This window comes from Nerophis ophidion, linkage group LG12, assembly GCF_033978795.1.
Source record: "Nerophis ophidion isolate RoL-2023_Sa linkage group LG12, RoL_Noph_v1.0, whole genome shotgun sequence".
In the NCBI taxonomy this organism is placed as follows: domain Eukaryota; kingdom Metazoa; phylum Chordata; class Actinopteri; order Syngnathiformes; family Syngnathidae; genus Nerophis; species Nerophis ophidion.
In genome coordinates this window covers 43388607-43411218 of record NC_084622.1, presented here as the reverse complement: position 1 = coordinate 43411218, position 22612 = coordinate 43388607, and the positions used below count along the sequence as shown (strand labels likewise).

Here is a 22612-nt window from a genome sequence, read left to right as displayed (position 1 = left end):
GTCTATCAAGAATGACGGAAGGTACATAGTATGCTGAATCTTCAAAGGTATATGGCAGTTCCATTTGGACATAATGACAAATTGGCTCATGCAAAAACAAGGAAGCGATAATTGATGAAGTTAACAATACATGTCAAAATAAACAGATATTTCCCATAAAATTGTGCCCTGTGGAGCTCAAATTTTATGGTGGGAAAAAAATAGTTAAGCAGGCTCATTTTAGACATCATAACATGGTGGCAAATGACTTAATGGCATGGTCGAGTTAAATGGGTTGTTCACATAAATATGGTCATATAAAACACGCTCCACTTTAGACAAGACTAAATGGTGAAGCGCTATTGCTTGTTGAAGGCAAGCTGTGCCCTAATTGTGAGCAATTTCTTCAAGAGGCAATAAATATATCCACAAGATTGTAAAAAATCTAGACAATCAGGTAATCTGTTAAGCGTTGTCCTTAGTGTTGACCAAAACTGAACATATTGGGGCTTGTAACACTCTCCTGTTAACACTCAGTGCAAGATGAAAAATGTATAATTTCATCTCCTTGACAAGAGTTCAAGCTCTGACTTAAAGGGGAACTTCCCTTTTGTGGGGGAATTTTGTTTATCGCTCACATTCATTATGAAAAACAAGACGATAGATGTATTTTTTTATTGCATTCTATCTCGTAAATTAATGTGAATAAAAGTCCGCTTAAAGTCCGCTTACAATAGAGCCAATTGGAGGTCCTCTAACAGCACTCCATTTTCATTTTGCGACTTAAATATTAACCAAGTATTAGTGATGTTATTATCATAAGAGCCAACGCAGACAAACTATTTACAGCAGTGCATGATCAATAGTTTGTGGGGCTATGTTGACATCATCAGCTGCTGAGCTGCTTTCTCAAGTGTGAGTTTGTGGAAGTGTATTCTAGATCATAAATAATGACTCTCATCTTGATAGTAGAAGGTTTACGACCAACAAGACCCGGAAATAGCGAGAAAGACAAATAAAGACGCGTGGTCCCACCCTCCTTTTCATACATAATGATCATGAGTCATTCTTCATCCAAATGGGAACATAACATTCTATCAGTTGGCATCCTAGTGACAGCTGACAGTATATAGTAAGTGAAGATTTATTATGTTTGTTGGCTCTCATGATGTCTGCAGTTCGCAGAAATCAGTGAAGTTGTTCAAGAAAAAAGCGAGCAACATTACTACTTATTATAAATGTGCCCGTTACTACATTACATATATACTTACAGCATATACTGTACATGAAACCTTAGTGGGGGTGTTTGGAAGTTTTTTAAGGGCTTCATCGGCAGAATAAAGCGACTCCACTGAAAGAGGACTTTTTAGAATGCATAAAAATAGACAAACGTGTGTTCTTGTCTTACATAAGGATTTTAAATGATAGGCAAAATTAAAAAAAAAAGTGCAGTTCTCCTTTAAGGTCACCGCCCTCAGTCCAAGTGTGTAAACATTCCAACAGCTTCCAACTCCATTTAGTAAGGGTGCCAAAAATAAAATTGATTGGAATCACAATTCTTATTTATTACCATTCTGAATCGATTCCTAATTTTCAGTAACCAATTTATAACAAAAAACATTTTTAAAAAACAGAAGAAGGGAGCGGAAGAGTGGTTAAAAATATAGCTATGATTGGAGCTATGGTCACAAGAACATAGATAATGACAACATTATCGTTCCTCTCATCAGCCATTGAGCAAACTTGCTTTGCGTCTTTTATCACCACCTCAACGCCTCTTCCTGTCTCTCTTCAAAAACAGCTCAACGGCTCCTCGGTGAATAACGCTGAGGGGTTATCGTCACTCATAGCCCTGCAAACACACAGGGCAAGTTCCAGCCCATCTCTGGGCCAATTTCAGTTTGGAAAAAAGGTGGGAGGTTTTGGAACAATTACTGAAGGATTTGTTTCATTTAATGCCAATTCAGTTGATTACAATCTTCATTGGTAATGAATCCACAAACAAATCTTTGGAAACATACACTTACAGGAAGATGTAGGAAAATTGATAACTTCTCCGATGCTTCACGATTGGATAAAATGTTGACGATTCATGAATTGATGGACCAATGTCAAAACAAAGATTAGAGTTAGTTCAAGGTCTGAGTCTAACGAACCAAGAGCAAACTATTTGCAAACATTCTTTTAGCGTTGTGTTAGCTGGGTTAGCATGGACACTAACGGAGTGTGTTTATGTACTTTTGTGTTGAGCTGTTTGAAAAAGCATACTGTTTAAAAAAACATTTAATTAAAGCAAAAATAATTGTCGAGTCATGTTAATAAAGACTTGAAAATTACATGTCTAGGGTACACTTACGAATGAAAAAAACCTATATCTATCTGCAATTAATTTTTAGTTAACTATGAACAAACTGCGATTAATTGGGATTAAATATTTTATTCGTTGGTACATTAAAAAATAGAAATTACCCAAAACTACAAACGTCAGTACCCAAAGAAGGAATCTTATAGACATATCATTAATATCCATCCATCCATTTTCTACCGCTTATTCCCTTTTGGGGTCGCGGGGGGCGCTGGCGCCTATCTCAGCTACAATCGGGCGGAAGGCGGGGTACACCCTGGACAAGTCGCCACCTCATCGCAGGGCCAACACAGATAGACAGACAACATTCACACTCACATTCACACACTAGGGCCAATTTAGTGTTGCCAATCAACCTATCCCCAGGTGCATGTCTTTGGAAGTGGGAGGAAGCCGGAGTACCCGGAGGGAACCCACGCATTCACGGGGAGAACATGCAAACTCCACACAGAAAGATCCCGAGCCTGGATTTGAACCCAGGACTGCAGGACCTTCGTATTGTGAGGCAGACGCACTAACCCCTCTGCCACCGTGAAGCCCATATCATTAATAATTAAATGTAAAAATGTCCAGGGTGTACACCGCCTACCGCCCAAATGCAGCTGAGATAGGCTCCAGCACCCCCCGTAACCCTGAAAGGGACAAGCGGTAGAAAATGGATGGATGGAATACATTTAGAATATATAATAATAGTTTAATAACATAATATTGTACGAAATAATATACATATATATATATATATATATATATATATGTATAAATAATTAATTTATAATCGAATCAGAATTGAGCCGTGGGGTGACCAAAGTTTTCCACTTCTACCCTACAGGAACTTTCATTGGGCAAACATTCCTAATTTGTGAGCAAGACAGTCAAACATGCAGAAAAGACAACGGATACCTTTCATGATACACATATAGTATGTGTTTAAACCTTGTGTGTCTGTATGAGAGTCACATAGCCAGGTTTCACGCCAGCAGTACATTGTCACAAGTTGGGTATCTCTGCATTCATGTCCTTGCTTCAGGTGCAAAAAGATAAACCGTGAATACTCATCTTTATGAAAGGGTGCTTCAACCCACAGTGTTATCTCGGGGGCAACAGGAGCCCGAGAAACAATGCACACTGTGCATCCGAGCATAACCACAGATGGATACTCATTCACACAACACAAAGCATCCAGTGTCATCACACTGCACTTGCCATTGGTCAAAGTCCCTATGAGTAAGAGTAGAGAACAGAAGACCCTGGTCCAGGCTGCTAATAGAGTATCTCATAGGTTAGGCATTGTTATAACAATAAACAGTGCTTTGCTTGGATTGGGCACACGCACACAAACACTCAAAGACCTCTGGCACTGAGTAGCCTGGTCTCATCTGAATTGCAGACATTATTGTTGTTCTGGTACCACACTAAGCAGGCAGTTGCCTTTTTTGCGGCCTTTAGTATCGCTGGGTCGTCGGCAGTGCCAATTATTCCTGCCATTCTGCTGCATCCACATGTTCCGACTGATAAAACTAATAAAAATGCTTGCTTTTGTGCTCCCTGACGCCCAATTTGCATTCTTTATTCCGGCCCTCCTTTTTTGTCATCCAAAGTTTTATCCTACTGGGAGTGCTCAGTTGCTGTGTTCAAAGACCTGTGAGACCGAAAACAAACAGTTTAAGCCCACAACATGCCCGTAGTCAAGAGCAGAATTAATTATCATCCACAAACCCATTTTAGTTGAGGATTTGCATTGGGGGGATGAGTCACATAATTTCCCTCTCGTATATCAACAAACAATTTCCCTGATTCATGCCAGCTTTCAAATTGTATAATTTTAAAGCGCATCTTTTTGCCTAGGTATCCATGTGTTGCTGGAAGAGACCATCTGGATCAATAAACTGTGATAATTATCTACGGTGAGAAGAAGCTTTTTTATTTTATTTAGAGCCCAAAAGAAAGTAAACACCACTTCAATGGCCAAACCCTTTTCTAGCATTTTCACTTTCATATATGCCTCAATGTATTTTCCTAAGCCAGCTGTGTTTTTCTCAGAATTTATAAGTGATGTTATTAGAGTCGCAAAGCCCCCCAGTTAAAAAACACAATCCAATGCAGAAGAATGTCAAGCCTACTTTTTTAATAAATTCATAATCTCTGGTTTATGGCCTCAAACCAATACACTTGACAAAATTATGCCTATTTTGTCAAGTATGGAACTATTAGTAATACAATTGAAAAAAATCTATTGATTATCATTTGATCTAGCAAGAACAAGTACAATCAGTGAAACATTCTATGTTTCATGCCCATGGAGAATAATGTAAGATGTCATATTTTTGCATGGTTCCTGGTAACGGGACAACAAAATGTAGGTGACGTGCAGGTAACAACTCCTTTTAATAAGGACCAGTGCAGGAGAAAAAGCTGAAAGAGCAAACTCGGGCCGCAGCTATCGATTATTTTAACGTTGAAGTAATACTGTATATCAATTAATTTGTTCTATATATCAATGTAATCAAGAAAACACACCTTACAGTCTCAACATTACTTTTAAGGAAAAACTGTGTAAATAAACAATAATCAATACTTTTTTTTCCTGATAAATAAACCTAACACTGAACTTGCAATTTTAACATGACAGCATCACTATATATTACTTATATTTGGGGGAAAAAACAAGTTAAACAGCAAAAAATAAATAAATAAATAAATCCTGTGTGTAGACTAAAACCAGGTAATAAATAAAGAACCAAAATAAACAAACACGTTCCCTGATGGAGTATAATTGTATATGTTATTTATTAATTTTTTTTTTACACATTATATAATAACAATAAGCAAACACATTCTGTAACAGGTGTACATTTTGGTGGAGGTGTCCCGGTACAACTTCTTCACTTCCAATACATCTCTACACAATAACTCAGATATGGTAACATTAGCGAGCAGTAGAGAATGTGAAGTGATTTTTGGTCTACAATATGTTTTGCTTTATTCATAACTGACATGTTTATTGCTAGTAGTTATAAGTAGTTTATAAATGACTTACATGTTCACCAAATCCCAATCAAGTTCATCTGCATTGAAGTGAGCACTGCAATTGAACGCTTCAAATAAAACTCAATAACCAAGTATATGTGTCAGAGGCCAGAAAGATGTCCAAGAGTAAACTATATCCAAGTTTTGGTGGGTCTGACAGGTTATAATATTAATACTTATGTTTGTTGTCAGAATATTACACTTTTAAAAGTGTATGACAGAGCAATAAAACAGTGTAAATATTCTAAGATGAGTGGATTACATTTGTACTTCAAGGGTATAAGCGCAACTTCAACAGTGCTTTGAAAAGAGAACCGGGTAGTTTTTGTTTGTGATTCCAAAGCGGCACACAAACACTCGATAAAAGTTGTATATTTTAAATGAGACCAAATCTTTCCTCCTGACACACCAATTATCACCAGCACACTACTAACAGTACACACATGATGAATAATGTATTTTTCCTCATAGCACATTAATTTGGAAAATATTTCTCATTATAAAAAAAATCCAAACTCCTATGACCTACAAACGCTTTGACAATGTCCCTAGTGTGAAAGAGTCTCTCCTGTTATTGGTATGCAAATGAACATGAGGTAAGGTAATGAAAAACAGCACTAATAAGCTTTAGTCGCCATACTTGGAGTTTTCCACCTTCTCACTTTAATGATTAGCTTGACCGAGTGTGAAATCTCAAGTGAAATAGTGCTTCATTATAACACTTTTGCAGTAAAATCAGGGGGATATATTGGGAGCAATTAATTTTAATACAAAATATTATATTTATGTAATAGCATCTTCAATAGTAACACTACAAATGCACAACCACAAATAACCACATCTGATGCAGCGGATAGACAATGAATCCTGTGGGTTTTAAGGTTACGCTGTTTTGCTGCTAAGACTACAGTGAGTTTCCTCAACATCTGTTAAAAGTTTAAAAAAAGATGACCCTGACTGACAGACAGAGGTGGGTTAATGGCTAAAGTTGATCTACAGCCGAACTTGACACAGTCTTTGAGACACTATCACCTGTTACTGTTAGTCATCATGAATCCACCAGAAGACTGTTCGCCAAGGTGCTCAAGTGGCCTAATCCGGAAACAAGTTAGGGATATAGTGAAATACTGAAACAGATCTGACTTGACTTTCCACAGCATGTGGCCAAAATAGTTTGTACGGTCTTGAAACTTATTCATACCTGGCTTGGCAGACGGTTGTTTGCATCAGCCGGGAAACTAAACAGAGTAGACAATATCAGAGACGGGGACTTTGTTTGTGCTGACTCATGTAAACGCACACACACGCACAGCCAGCAGCAAATGGCGAGAATGATAACGCCAGATTGCACAAGCAGCACTGGGCTCCACAGAGAGTTGGGCACAGGATGAGTGGGTTTGCTGCCCGCAGGCTTAGCCCTTTAAGCGCAGGACTTCCTACCGTTGGGTGAGCCAGAGAAGAAGGCTCTCATCACCTTTTGATGGTCACCCATGTGTAATTGTACACTGCCGACTTGACTCAGCAATCCCTGTCAGGGAAGGATGCTGCTCCTTTTCGAGGTCACACATGTGCTCAATAGACAGTTGTATTATTTGGGATAAAAAAGTGACTTTTGCAGAGTTATCTGTATCCTAAACATTTCAGAAAGTGTTGATGTTTTTTTATTTCAGATACACCTGCGTGTGGGTCACTGTCATTTCCTCTATGCGTGCTTGCATCTGTCACTGGAGAGTCACGATTTCCACAGCGTCCAGTGTCACCGGTTTAAAGCTTAAACTCATTAGTAATTTAAAACATTCCTCCACATCTCCTCTTATGAATTATTCACGACTGTTTTTTTTAAATTCTTCAATTTTTTTACTTTTCAATTTTTTAGAAGTGAAACAAACCCTTTTTTAAGAAAACAAAAATCCTACTTAAAAGTTATTTGCTGAGCAACGTAGACACATATTTGCATATATCTGACTGATGATTTAATTTCCACTTGGGGAAAATGGTTCGTATGATAAATAAACAGCATGAAATGAATAATTTACACTCTACAGGTACATAGAACTGATGTTGTTCCACTGACTGTACATTATACGCATGGCACTCCAGCAGTTGTGGGGCCTGTAAGCCAAATATGGCCCGCCAAGTAATTGCATTTGGCTCAGCAAAGGGTAGGGCTGTGAAAATAATACAATTTTAATCTTGATCACGATTTTGGCTGCCACAATTCAATGAGGGTGATCGTCGGTCAAATTAATATTTAAAAAGCAGACTCCGGCGCATATCAAATTAAGCCCTCTCACAGCCCATGGCAGCATTAAAGTAACAGTGGCTCATCTTGAAGCCCATGAAGCGGCCCCCGCCCACGCCAATGGCACATTCTGTATGGGCTCAAAGCTCCATAGCTCAAAGTTTAATACATGTTCATATTGACGTATTTCAAGCTCACAATAATTGGTGATGGAATGTCCGCAAGGCTAACTAGTTTTCATCTATCAAACATGGTGTTAAAAACTACAATACAAATGGCAGTATGAGGATAAACTCCTCACTCATAGGGCTGCTGTAAGCGTTAAAGTGTGTACATTTCGCTCCACGGTAGTAATCCCTCTAAGTGATGCACGTGTGTTCATGTAGCTGGAAAAAAGTTTTATTTTTTTATGTCAAAATCTTGTTTGACTACAATAAACTATAACGTATATTCAATAAGAAGACATAATGAACCTTTTGGAGCTAAAACTAAGCAGTGCATAAAATCCTACTAATACTCTAAACAAAATAAACATATTTTATTCCGACCACGAACATAACAGCAATTTATTTTCCAGACACAGTCGAAAATAAACTTCATAAACATTATATAGCTTCAACAGTCACAACATAAGGTAAACCTGCCCACTCTCAGATCGATACAGCACTGCATAAAAATACCTGCTTCTAGCAGAATTTATGTCATTGCATGTCAGTCACTCAGTCATATTTCACACACGCCAAGATTAGATGAAAATAATACTTTATGTTACATTATGTCCCTCAAACCAAGGAGACATGTCATCAAGGTTTAGCAGCCAATCCACTTTTATAGAGGCTCTTCATGACAAAACAGTAAAATGAGGACAAATAAACACGAAAGTACTTATTTTATAGATGACAGGGCAGGCGGAGTGGGGGGGGGGGGCTTGAGAAAATAAGGACCAACATTAGAGGGTGCAGGCAGAGGCCATAATATTCTCATAGCTTAAAGCAGAAGGGGAGGAGCATGAGCCGACAGCCGATGCCCAAATATGTTTGCCCTCCACACTGTGACATCACACTGTCCCCACGATTAAAAAAAGACTGCAAAACACAGTGGTCAAAGGTTTTCTAAAACTCACGCCCAAATGCATGAACCCTATGATTTGTTGCTTTGGCATTGTTTTACACAAATATCCAACATTTTAACAACATTTATAAGTCACAAAAGTGGAAACTCATCTCTTTCACCTCAAGTTTGTTCAGTTTTTTTGTTTTTTTTATATTTGTAAAATGTACCTTTAATTAAGCTTGGCTTCTTTAAGATATCCAGCATATCTAGTTTGAAGGACAGCAAAAAAAAAATAAAATAAAATGTTTTTGAAAAGCATAATTTCCCAGACGTTAAGCCTCTAATATTTCAGACACTGTTTTAAAGAAAAATAACCTATTTAGAATGGCATGAAAATTAACTTGACTTTTTAAATGATGTGTTGGCAAGCTGACACTTACTTGTCTGCATTTATTACATGTGCTCTACTTTTTTTAAAGAGCACCAGTTGGCCCTCCTATCCCAGTGAATGCAGCATATTCGGTCTTGGGTTCAGTCTTGGAGCTGGTATCACCCCAAGACAGAGCAGATGCATATGCCTTTGCAGTGCTAATATTCTGCTTGACAGCTAAATACATGATTTCTTCAAAAACGGATATCTGTCTGCTGAATCAATGTTTTTTTTAAAGATGAAAGGCAAGAACTCCACACGGTTTTTCCCAATCCGCCTAAGGTCATCAAAATTACAAGGGACAGTAATCAACCACCATGGCGAGAGACTAAGCTACAGTGTAACTGATGGATTTGACTAGAACAACTTTTGTGACTGAAGTTTTGTAAAAACCTGTCAGAACCTGATCAAAAACACCAGTTTTAGAGTCTAAAATGTTACTAACTGGTTAATGTTGAACGTTTTCTCTCATATCCTCCTAATATTTACCTTAGGAGTTCCAACATACCTGGCCCGCAGAGAGGTAAACAGAGACAGACCTTCAGGTCGTGAGAACATTGTTCGAATCAATGACACTTACGTAAGGTCTCAGTTTCCCATTCTCTAATAATATCTTAAAGGGGAACTGCACTTTTTTGGAATTGTGCCTATCATTCACAATCCTTATGCAAGACAAAAACACATACTTAATTGTTTTTAATGCATTGTAAATATTAAATAAATGCCATCAAAAGCTAGCTTGCAATAGAGCCTGTAGGAGTCGCTCTATTTTTCTTATAAAGCGCTTAAAAAAAACTATTAAACACCTCCATCAAGGTTTTATAGTAAGTATATATGTAATGTAGGAACAGACACATTTGTAGTAATATGTAATATGTACGTTTGCTCATATAAGAGTATGGTGGCGCATTAACATCACAAACGCATCACAATGTTTGCTTTTGTCTTTGACAACATCCCTAATTACTATTTACTGCAGACTTCATGAAAGACAACAAACAATAAAACATCACTTACTGTACAATGTTTGCTGTCACTCTGATGCTGACTGTTAGAATGTGGATTTATTCCCCTTTAGATAAAGAATGACTCATAATCATCTTTTCATGTATTTTTCGCCATTTCCGTGTCTAAATTGGATGCTAAAATTGGCCAACTTACCAGATTATGTCCTCATTCTTCTACTATCAAAGTGAGAAGAATTGTTTATAATCAAAAACAAACTTTCATGAGCTTCTAGGCGAGAAACAGCTCACCTGTATGGTAATGTAAATAGCAGCACAAGATAGTTAGCACTCTGATCCCGGCGCCGCTATAAATACTTTGTCTATGTTAGTTCTTGAAAAAAAAATACCACTAATAGTTGGTTAATATTCAAGTCACAAAATGTAAATGGAATATTGTTGGCACCTTTTTGGACGGTTATTTAGAGCAGAGTTTTTTAACCACTGTTGGGCAGTGTGCGCCCTCTACAGAGCAGAGTTTGTCAGCTGTTGTCCTTATGGGCCGCAGCGTTATTCAGTTGTAATACACTTTTCCACCACTTGGGGCAGTAATGATAATCTCAAACAAACAGAAGAAGTCTACAGCTGAAGTCATAGTTTTTTAAGTCTTAAAAATAGAATTGACTAATGTGGTAAAGCTGTATTTTCCTTTGTTTATTTAAGAAATATATGTATTAATAGCAACACTAAATTTGCCCTGGTTTGTGAATGTGAGTGTGAATGGTTGTCCGTCTATCGGTTTTGTAATTAAGTTCTGTTTTGTAATAATGTTCTGTCTTGAAAACGTTTATCCTGTTAAACTTGTAGGTTAGATTTAACTGTGGAATATAATTAAAATCAAGAGTAAAAGGACTAAGTCAGTGTTAGTGTTAGAGTGGGTCCTGGGCCCCTCTGTAGTGGAAAAGAACCCCTGATTTAAAGGGTTTTATGAGCGGAATGAATGACCTCCCATTGACTCCATTGTAAGCAGATGTTTATTTACTTTTAAGTACGAGTTAAAAATCATAAAAAATACAATTGTCTTTTTGTCTTCTCATAAAGATTCCAGAACATGTTATAGACATCAGAAAAGTCGGGAGGGCATGAGACAATAAGGACTAACATTGGAAGCTGCAGGAAGACACCATAACAGTCTCATAGCCTGAGGCAGAGGGGGAGTATCAGTATAAGAGAAGCTGCACTGCACTTTTTGTCTATTGTTTACAATCATTATGAAAGACATGACGAGGGATGGATATTTTTTTTTGCATTCTAACTTGTGAACAAAAATCTGTTTACAGCGGCACCAATGTACATCCATAAAGCGCCAACAACACTCCATTTACATTTTGTGACTTGAATATTAACCAAGTATTAGTGATATTGTGCTAACGAAATGAAAATATTGTATAGCGGCACCATGATCACAAACTTGTGTGTAATGTTTACATCATCGAGTGGTCAGCTGTTTCATCTCTTCCCGGCACCCTTGAAGTTTATTCTAGATCATAAATCTTTCATCTCATCTGGATAGAAGAAGGCTGAAGAGGTATTCCGACAAGTTGGTACCCTTTGACAGCCAAATTAGACTCAGAAATGGCGAGAACGACACGAAAAGACGCTTTGGTCCACCTCCCTTTGCTTTGCGAGGATTATGAGTCATTGTACATATAAATGGAAAATTATGAACATCCTCGCAAAATGCGTAAACAATAAATGTTTTTACAAATGTGCCTGTTACTACATTACAATTATAACATGTATTTAAAACCTTAATGGGGGTGATTAAAGTTACTTAAGGAATGTATAGGCACAATACAATGGCGTATAAGCAGACATTTGATCAAATGTATTTAATATTTAGAATGTATTATAAAAAAAAATCCATCCATGGTCGTGTCATAATGATTTCGAAAAAAAAAGATCAGTTCCCCTTTAAGCCCTGGTTTCTCAAAAATGATATATCCTAAATAAATAAAGTTTGTCACTGCATCTAAAGAGGATGTTTGTACCCAAATAAATGGGAGATGGTTTCATGGATGTGAAAGTGACCATGTTTATGCTCTTGTATAAGTCTTCATGAGAATGGAATATTGGGTATAATTTCCAGCTAATTAAAAAAAAAAATCTGAATATGGATTGAATAAATAGCAAGAAATGTAGCGACTTTTTTGTCTTATTGGATACTTTTGGAGGATCTGACATGAAAGCACATTGTGCCCTTCACAATGAGCAGCAGGTGCTAGAGCGGACCCCTCCCCTATCTGAAAGCACTCACAGACGGCTTCATCGATTACATAAAAAAAGGCCAATAAGAAGTGACAGAAGAAAGTTTTTACTCACTTTTTGTCTCTCCCACAATATTCCTCTCTTCTACTGGACCCATTACATGTATATGCACCATGACCAGTTATGCAAATTAGACTATGATGTCATCCCAATTCCTGTCATTACTCTCAGGCAGAAGTATAGTATCGAGCCTGTTAGAGCTGTGTTTGAGTGTGCGAGTGAGTATGTCATGAAGAGGAATAGTCAAAAAGCTCCGCTGCATACTGTAGTTATGCCTCATCGACAGTTTTTAAGAGCTAAGATAATTCTGCAAAGACCAACTTTTAGCCCTCTGTCTGAAGATTACTGGAAATAAACACACACATACGAATAGTAGATACTGACACTACTATCAGTAAAACATGAAGCAAGTTTTAAAGTGTAATTATCCTTAAAACCTCAGAGCGGACTTGTCTTTCACAAGGGACATTTAGCTGTATATAATTATATTACCGTATTTTCTGAACCGTAGGGTGCACCGGATAATAATGCGCACTGCCTAGGGTCTATTCAGGTCTATTTTCATACAAATGTGCACTGGTTTATAAGACGCATTAAAAGGGTCATATCAAGTATTTTTCTACAATTAAAACACTTTATTGTGGTCTACATAACATGTAATGGAGGTCCTTTGTTTAAAATGTTAAAATGTAGACCTTTATGCTACTCTATATTAGAAATGGCAACAGCGGAGGATAAAAGCCCCATAACAAGAAGATAAAGAAAAAGAAGAAGCTTATCGACTGGTGTTTCGGCACGGACTCGCGCAAATTTTCAGGACTTATGCAGATCTCAGGTACCAGAAGGCAAGAACATTTGGTTTTGCATAATATCGACAAACAAAACGACAGATAATATGACTGCTAATAGGTTCCATTTTGCGGTCCTTATACACACTATAAAAAAAGAACGTATGTTGAATCACAGTACGTCTGACTACAGTACCTTTAATCCTCCGACAATCAATCAAGCGGTGAGGCTTCATCACTTACCAGAGTCGGTACTAAAAAATGTGGACAGATTTTTGAGCACCGTGTGTAATTTTCTATATTCTCAATAGAAAATCATCAAAGATGTTGGTGTTATTTACTGGTATCATTTTGAAGTCTACACATATCTCTTATGTGTGACTGCCATCCACTGGTCACAATTATCATTACACCATGTACCAAATAAAATAGCTTTGCGGTGGTTAAGCACAACCACTGTTATTCCATACATTGTTACATTAGGCGCAACGGGTTATAAGGCGCATTGACGATTTTTGAGATAATAAAATGATTAAAAATGCGCCTTTCGTCCGAAAAATATTGTACATGGCTTGGCATTTGTGTGCATTAGTAACTGTGTATCTATTTGAACTAAGGCTGCAAAAATTAATCGACATTGTTGGCAAATGTCAACAATCATTAATCTCGCCAGCAATAATATTTGTCGACAGTAGTCGTGACATCGTCACTCATGTTTTTCCGTGCGGAAGCGGGTTAGCATCACCACTCGCAAAAACATCACCAGCGATAACATGTAAAGTGTGATAAAATGCCCTCTTATTTTTGTTAAAAACATTAATACCTTGCTCAATTTGCAAAGCAGACCTTGTTTTTATGGCTGCACATCTGTGATACACAAACATTTAAAGCGGGGACATGATGACAGACACCTGGAGGAAGGACGCGATCTCAGCCTCGGTAAGCGTGTTAGATTATGCCTTGCTATCCAGCTAATAAGTGTGAGAAAGAGTTGCGCAAACATTTTTTTTAGCCAAAGTCAGCCAGCTAAACATTGTCCACATCAGCTCAAGTACATTTAAAGCAGTGTCAATTTGCAATGCCGTGAAGGAAAAAAAGCACAATTACTAACGTGAACCGAATGCGCGCGCGCCCGCACGCACAGACACACACAAAAACGCGCACGCACGCACGCACACACACAGGTATCATAAGATTAAACATACAATCTATTAAAGAATCAATGAAAAATACAAATGTACACTTTGAGTCTATTAAGAGTGCTAAAACAGCCCAAAATTTAACAATTGTCAATATAAAAGTGTGAAGATTTTTAAACATCATCACAAAATTGTTCTTTTCTCTTTGATGAAGTTATATTTTGTTCTTTGTTGTTCGTTTTTATTGCTCCTATTTTAACTGTTTTTAAATACATAAACAAGGTAAAATTTTTTTTTTTTTTTTTTTTTTTTTAGCAATTTGTGTGTCCTTTTTCTAAATGGACAACACTTTAGTAGTCATTTTAATTTTTGTAAAAGCTAAATGAGCAAGACAATTACAGTAAAAATAAGAATTTATAAATAAATAAATAAATGGGTTGTACTTGTATAGCGCTTTTCTACCTTCAAGGTACTCAAAGCGCTTTGACACTACTTCCACATTCACACACACATTCACACACTGATGGAGGGAGCTGCCATGCAAGGCGCCAACCAGCACCCATCAGGATTTATGAATGAATTAGTCTTCTTCATTGTTAGTACGCACATGGTTAAAATAAATTAAGCTGCATTTAGAAGTCGATGGAAAAATTACAGCCATTACATGTGTAAACTTTATTTTCCGACTAATCGTTAAGGCAATTGTTGACTAATCGACAATCCAAATAATCGTTAATTGCTGCCCAAATTTGAACAGATCCATGTTGAATGAAAGGCCAGTGTCAATTTTGTCTAAAGTGGCAGACCTGTCTGTCAAATGCACCTGCCTGCCCTGTCCATTCACTTGATTTAGTATTTCAAAGTACCGAGGCAGACATGTTTTTTCTCTTCTTGGCATTCTGACCCCCCTTCTCCTGCGCTCCCCGCCCTGTCCGGGGCCCTTGGCCCAAGCACCCTGTTATTTACTGCCAAGACAGTTCTGTGTGCAGAGTCAAAACAGCATGGCTGGTTGAGCAAGGGAGCAACCTGCTGCTCACAGAAGCTACTACGTGGCCATCCCTGAGGGGGTGGCAGAGATGTTTACTGCACTACAATCACCAAGGACAGCGAGACAAATAGACCTAGACGTGCATTACTCTTTCAACTATAAACTGCCTGTCCTGTTGAGGAATGAGATATGAGGACATAGGTTCGGTGATGTGACAGAGCAAACATCCACGGACCCATTAAGGAAACAACATGTTGGCCCTGACAGGCAATGGCAGCATTCTCTCAAAGGATCTTTACAGTCAGCTGAACTCGCTTGGGAACATGACCTTCAGTAGAGAAAAGTTTGAAAGGCCATCCTAAGAATCGCTGGTTTACTCCAGCCACCAAACTCTAAATGATAGTTAAATAAAGACTGATTTAGACACTTTAAATTAGTAAATACTGTTGGGGTCTCTTCCACGACACCATGGTTCCAGGAAACATGTTTTTCCCCGCCGCTGATTAACTGTGCTATACATGGGGTGTCTTACAAGTTGACTTTTTATTGCCTGAAAAAACTCCCAGAAGCATAAACTGTACTGTATGAATAACCTATAACCTCTGTACAGTGGAGCCTCAATTTACAAAGCCCTCTAGCCTTAAAAGGCTTCTATATAAACTAATACAACTCCATTATACTAAGGAGAAACAATAACATTATTATTTGTACATTTGTAGAGTTGATTGAAAATGTAGGGTAGTTGAATTACCCTTGCCTCCTCTGCGCTCCCCATATTTTGTATGCAATGTTTATTCAATTAACTGTGTGTTTTGTGTGTTTATCACCACATGAACACATCAAATGTATAAGATAAATTCCAAGCTGACGGCAGCAAACATTCCCAAAGGGATGGATTTCTCAAAACATATGCCGGTTTCCGACAATAACAGTGTTTGGAAATGCACTTAAAACATCTTAAGCAAAGCCGCAGTAAAATTCCTTCTCCAAATCTCCTCCTCCTCTCAGTAATTATAGCCTCCCAGCTGACAAAGCACAGGTCTGTTGTGTTTGTCTTTATCTCTTTGAAACCAACAGGTGAAGTGGGCTTTTCTGGGCTGAATGCCAGTCTCTTACTGGTTCTGTCAGCCAAGTTTTGTTTACCCATCCAGGGTCCATACACTTGGGAGATCAGAAGCCTCCATTTTTTTGGAACATTAAACCCCCAACCCCAAAATTAATGGGGAGAAAATATTGTATTGTCACTGTTTATCCGACAGCTTGTAACCTTGTATAACAGGTCGTATTCTACACAAAAAGAGAATGTTTTCTATTCTTTAAATCCTAAGAGTACAAGTCAACTCAGTGAAGAGGACTTATCTAGACAAAAAGAGAAGAGTTGATAGATCCAAAACTGGGTTGACTTTGGATTGGAATCAAGTGTAAGGGAGGAAGAGGGAAATGGGTGTGAGAGATGAAAATGTGATACAGGGAGAACTGGATCAATCTTTTATCACTGCAGTGTACTTTCATCCCTAATGGATCTGACATGAGCACAGAATTGCCTTCCATCCCATTGCACAGGCAGGAGAAGAGCGCGTGGAACAAGGAGTGTGAGAGTTAGACCAAGCTACACTTGAGAAAAAAAAGACATCTACAGAAGGAGCGAAGGAACCACATTCCCAAAATAATCACAGCCCGAAACCATTCAAACATATTATTTCATGTCCTAGCGTCATCCAATTACCTCCGGCCCTGAGTGCATCTGCGGGAGTCAGTAAATATGGCTGATAAGGGCCCGGGAAATGAAGTCACTTCACAGCTTGAAGAATTACTTTTGTAAATTTCCATCAAGACTCCCCAATGATATTGTGCTGTGCATGGCAGGGCTTGCTTTCCTTTCCACGTGAGCTAAATGACAGACAGGCCATCGGCTGACAGGCGACAGACGAGCTTGCACTTGATGAGAATGGGACTTTATTTATATATGTTAAGTATATGAGGGGGAAAAAACGGTAAAATTAAGAGTGAAGAACGCAGCATTAACTCTCAGAGGATGCTAAGATCTCAGCATTCCTTAACCCATTCAAGAACAATAAGAGAAGTCGAGGCATAAGAGGCAGGGGGAAGTGAGTGCTTACGAGCAAACGATATAAATGTCCTGCTGTCTGCTGCGTAACATAGTGTATGTGCATCCTTTTTACTGTCAATCTTCTGTCAATTAGATGGATACAAAATGCTAGCAGCCCTCCAGGGACTAAAAATGGAAGGAAATATGTAGGTTATCTTTCTATGCAGCAATATTTTAGTCCTCCAAGAAGACTTTTGACAAGACTGGTTTATGGGCATTTTCGCTCAGGAATGCCGATTCAATGGTCTGAAGTTCAAACTAAAGCCACTGTAGTGTTACAAGCAATGTCGCTGTCCAACAAATAGTTTAACTGTTACACCCGACTCTGGCTCCATCTTCTTAGAATTATCTCAACCAGTGAAACTGTGGTATGTGTACCATTAATGGTACGCCAAAATAATCACTTGATTAAAGTAGAGTGTTTTATTTTCCTATATCCAAACAGTGTTACTGCTTAAACTGTGTGTAATGTTACTGTGGTCAAAAACATTAAGTACTCTTCTTAAATTAAATATGTGCCTTCTTTTTAATGAATATGTAGGCCTAAAACGCTATTGTTTTTTTTTTATTGTTGGTTATTATTGTGGTACTTGGAGAGCCAAGTGTTTTCTGAGGTCGCATTTGGTGAAAAAAGTTTGACCACCACTGGTCTAACCACATTTAAAAAAAGTTTCACACCAAACCTCAACTATGCTTTTTTTGTACCTCAATTTGTGTACTGTGGAACAGTCATGCTGGTAAAAAAAACAGGTACTTCCTAAATAGTGGCCAAAAACGTAAAAGCATGGAATTTCCCAAAATGTCATGGTAAGGTAAAAATATCATTTTCAGGGAAAATTTAAGAATTTAGCCCTAATCCCTGATTATTTGATTGACTAACAGGTAGGTCTCAATAATTTATTGCAAAACCAAAACCAAAAACTTCCTCTACTCTGTCTTGGTCTTAATTAGGGATGTTCCAATCAGAGTTCTACGCTGCCGATTCCGATCATCCATTAGTGAGATCAGCAGATATCAATACAGATACCGAGTATGTAAAGGAACCCACGTCTGCGGTCCCTTCCAAGGTTTTTTGTTGTTCCCACTCGGTTGAGTTTTTTCTTGTCCTGATGTGGGATCTGAGTCGAGAACCTATCCCAGCTGCAATGATATCACGGTTATCATTATTAACACGGCATTGTTGAATGTGCTCAAAAAGTACTCTTACACACTTATAATCAAGTTTTATTTAAAACATAAAATACAATAAATAAATAGCCACAAAGCACTTTCTTGGCAGAACAAATATGTTATATAATAATACATAATCATTTGTATCTGAGTTTTTAAATATGTTTATCTTTTTCTGTTTTAATTTGTAAAAGTTGTAGTGTTTTTCAAGGATTAGGAAAGAAATGTGTGTTGGTAGCGTCACGTCCGGTTCAATCGACGTCACGCAAATTCACTTCTTGATGTCATATTCCTTTAAGTACAGATCGAGCTCTCGGGGTTAAGAGAGCACAACCAGGTTAAATGTGCACAAGTGAATATCTTAGTTGCTCAGACAGTAATGTGTTTATAAAAATTTTGATTAGGGAATGTTATTTTTTATTGGGAAAAGAGGTTTGTGTTTCTTGCATTCATGTTAGCATTTAAGCTAGGTAGCACTATCTTGGTTCTCCTAGAAATGAGCAGTTTCACGGATTCATAAGTTTCTCAAAGTGTTATCAATAATGGTTTTACAAAATGTTTAATTCAAAACAGTATTACTAACCGTGGAGAGTTTTACTACGATTTATCAATATACTGTTTAGCGATACTTCCATAGTTGACACATAGTTGTTATATTATTCTCTTTTAAACTCTTATTACTCTAATTGTTAATTTTATGTTAACAACTGCTTACTTTCAGCTTTAACACAGTTATATCTAGACTTCTTAACGTTAAACACTTACTTCTTCTGTTGTTTAAAACTAGCTTAGCAGTCTGTTTAACTATTAGCATGCCTGCTCCTGGCTTGTTTTCTGCATGTAACATGTTTAGCCTCGTCCCCAAGTGATAATGTTACTTAAGATTCTAGGAAATGCAGTTAATTTTTCGTAATAAAAGTGATTATTATAGGAGCGTCTCCACACTGTGTATGGATACACATAATTAGGACAAAAAATAAATACAATGTCAGCCGGATGGGATTGGCATTTTGGATTGGCATTAAAAGGCATTTATCGGCAATAACAATAATTTAATTTTTCACAGAAATCCTCCAATAACTAATTGGTAATCGATAGATCGCTAAATCCCTAGTCCTAAAAACAGTGCAAGAGACGAATGACTCAGAAAGTAAAGTGATAACAAAAAAGACATGGCAACAATTAAACTGACAACTGCAAGCAAAATAAATAAACAACCAGTTATTACCCAAAAAAAAGTAAAAAAAAACTTAGGTCAGGTTATTGATTATGGTTCTTCCTCTACAATCAGCACATGTATTACCAGTCTGAAACCATTCAAATGGGCAGAACATATACATCCGAGTAATACCCACAGTAAGACTGTGTTTTTTATTTTATTTTTAAATACAGGGGAATATCTCAAATTAGATAACAAAAATGTCGTTAACAGGTTTTCCATCTGGCACTCACCATGTTGACAATGTTAAATGGGATGCCCGTCAGACAAAATAATGAGTAAAGGTTTAAATAGACTGTGGTACATTACGCTTGCATGGTGTCGGTACTTGAGATGTGTAGCACACTAACAGCTAAGAGAGGCTGGTGCATGCTGCACTGAACTCTGTCCGAGCCACCAATGAATTAATCTTTAATCCTCCAGTGATAAAAGCAGCAGGCAGTGTGTGACTACAAGAAGTAGCCTGCACTTGTCTCATAGTTCTAACAGGGAACAACACTCTCTTAAAAACGAAAAACAGGCACAGGAATGGCTGCTTTTGTGCAGGTAGCAACTTAACCTTAAAAGCACACTAAAAAATGTAAAAATCAGGACAGCACAAAGAGAAAAGTTTCGCCCAAACAGGTTGGAGTTGTTTCCTACAGGAGGGCAACTTGGAAGTCATAGTCGCAGAGATGCAGCTTAAATTCCTAAGTGTAACAATCTATGATACATTAAAAACATATCTTATGCCTATCCTCATAAGTTTTCATATGCCATTCCTTTCCAAACACATGGTAATGTCACCGACCAAACAGCTGACTTCAAAGAAACTTCCCAGCGCTGACTTTTGAAACAAGTAAAGACACATTCAAACACAATAAAAAGCATGTCACTCACCCAGAAAAAAATATCTTCTTTTCACTGCCTTGAGTCTTCTGTCCGTGTTAAGATCTCAGAGTTTCCCTGCCTTTACTTCTGACAATAGCAGAGAGCAACACTCCCAGTGTATGCAAGGCAGCGCTTGCACGCATCTGTGTGTGTGACAGGAAGTAAGGACAGTCCGTCAAGAAGAAGAGGTCAGAGGCAGTCCGACGTGGTGACCAAGAGGTATGAAGGATGTCGCGGCTTCTGTATTCTCGCTCCGTCTGGCTGCCTGCCTCAGGAATGCTCTGCCCCTGGGTGTCTCCACCACAACCAGGATCTGAGCGCCTGGAAGAGTTTACTGTCGCTCTCTCTCTCGCTCTGTCTATCTCCACCCCTCCTTCGTCTCCTTCTCTCGGTCACTCACCAAAGAGAATAACACACCCTATCTGTCACTCCACCCTCTGTCATTATCTTAGTCCCCACCCTTTCCTGCTGTGCTGACAGGTTGGTTCCACTCCCCTTTTCAGGTAAGAGTCTGCCTTCAGCTTCATGCTCGCACTCAATCAATTTTCTCCTATTGCTACACTGTTGAATGGAATGGAAATGTAAGTCATTTGTATGTACAAAATAGTGTTTGTAAAATCGATAACATGAAGCATACCAAATGCTTACGTCTCTTGTGACGTGAGCATTTGATTATGCAAAATAATCTGCCACATGTCACCACTTAGCTACAGAGAAGAGCATGTGTAAACAACAAAAGCCACGAAAATATCATACATACAAATATAATAATGGCATCGTCGTAAAATCTGAATCCTACACAGAACATGTTGTTCTATCCTGCTCCAACTCACCCTGAGTTTTAAACTTCAGCACCTCGTTCTGCTCCTTGACTACCGCCCAAACTTGAAACTTAAGACTGAGGACTGATACTGCACCTGATACCAAAAAAGATTCCCGTGTAACAACTTTTGTTAGTGATCAGTTTTAATATAAGAAAGCTATCATAGCAGTGACACATTTTTCATACAATGTTCTGTCCTAAATAAAACTGTGAACATGAACTGATTAAGCCTGCTCGGATGAGAGGCGAAACTTCCTCCAAGACAATCTGAACAATCAAGGTGTGATCGATTCATTTTGTGCTTTAGTAATTTTATAGCAGTTCGTAACCCACATTTCGTCAGCATCGTTATAATAATCATTAAAAAGGGTCAGAGGGAGTTGGAGCCTATCCCAATTCTCACTCACATTCACACCATCACTATGTGATGGATGAACCCATGTTAGCAGTATGGAGGTCAGCCAAGTGAAACACTACACTACAGTGACACATTAAAATCATCCGAAATTCTCCGTCCACCCTCCACCTCCCCTTTCCCACAGTTATGCCAAGAAATGATAAAGGTATTCATTTTTGTCTGAATGGCTATGAATTATGATTTACAAACAGAATCAATAAATTAGGAGGGGGTCGCTTTGTACATTCATAAATCTGTTAAATTTAAACTTTAAACAAATATGACCTTAGCTGTTGATGGATTATTTGAATGTGTAACAGTTGAAAGTATAAATGATGAGAAGACAAATATCTTCATGAGTTGTGTATACCGGGCACCTGGTTCAAACATAGGCACTTTCAATGAGTGGATGGGTCAACTGTTTTCCTCTGTGAACCATAAAATATATATTTATCTGTGGTGATTTTAACATTGTTTTGTTAAATCTAACAAAGCAAAAAAACGATGACTTCATTGACACAATGTACAGTTTGTCTCTGTATACAACCATAATGAAACCAAGGAGAATAACAACACATAGTGCCACAATCATCAACAACATTTTTACTAACATTATGGGAAATCAAATCACCAGTGGCCTACAGTGGGGCAAAAAAGTATTTAGTCAGCCACCGATTGTGCAAGTTCTCCCACTTAAAATGATGACAGAGGTCTGTAATTTTTTATCATACGTACACTTT

The 22612-nt window shown here is 38.0% G+C and overlaps 1 protein-coding gene across 9 annotated transcripts in view; it reads right to left on the bottom strand.

The window, feature by feature from the left end:
- rassf7a (Ras association domain family member 7a) overlaps positions 1 to 22612 on the bottom strand; it is a 79775-nt gene that overhangs the window by 27567 nt on the left and 29596 nt on the right. For 2 of the 9 annotated variants that reach the window (XM_061917608.1, XM_061917611.1), the window contains exons 1-2: positions 20662 to 21063; positions 18442 to 18533 (exon numbers count right to left, since the gene is read on the bottom strand). The exons of 4 other annotated variants lie outside the window; for them this stretch is intronic. The gene's annotated coding sequence lies outside the window, so the exon portion shown is untranslated. Of the gene's footprint in view, positions 1 to 18441; positions 18534 to 20661; positions 21065 to 22612 lie in introns of those variants that run through there. 3 more of the 9 variants (XM_061917610.1, XM_061917607.1, XM_061917617.1) reach the window with 2 other exon arrangements.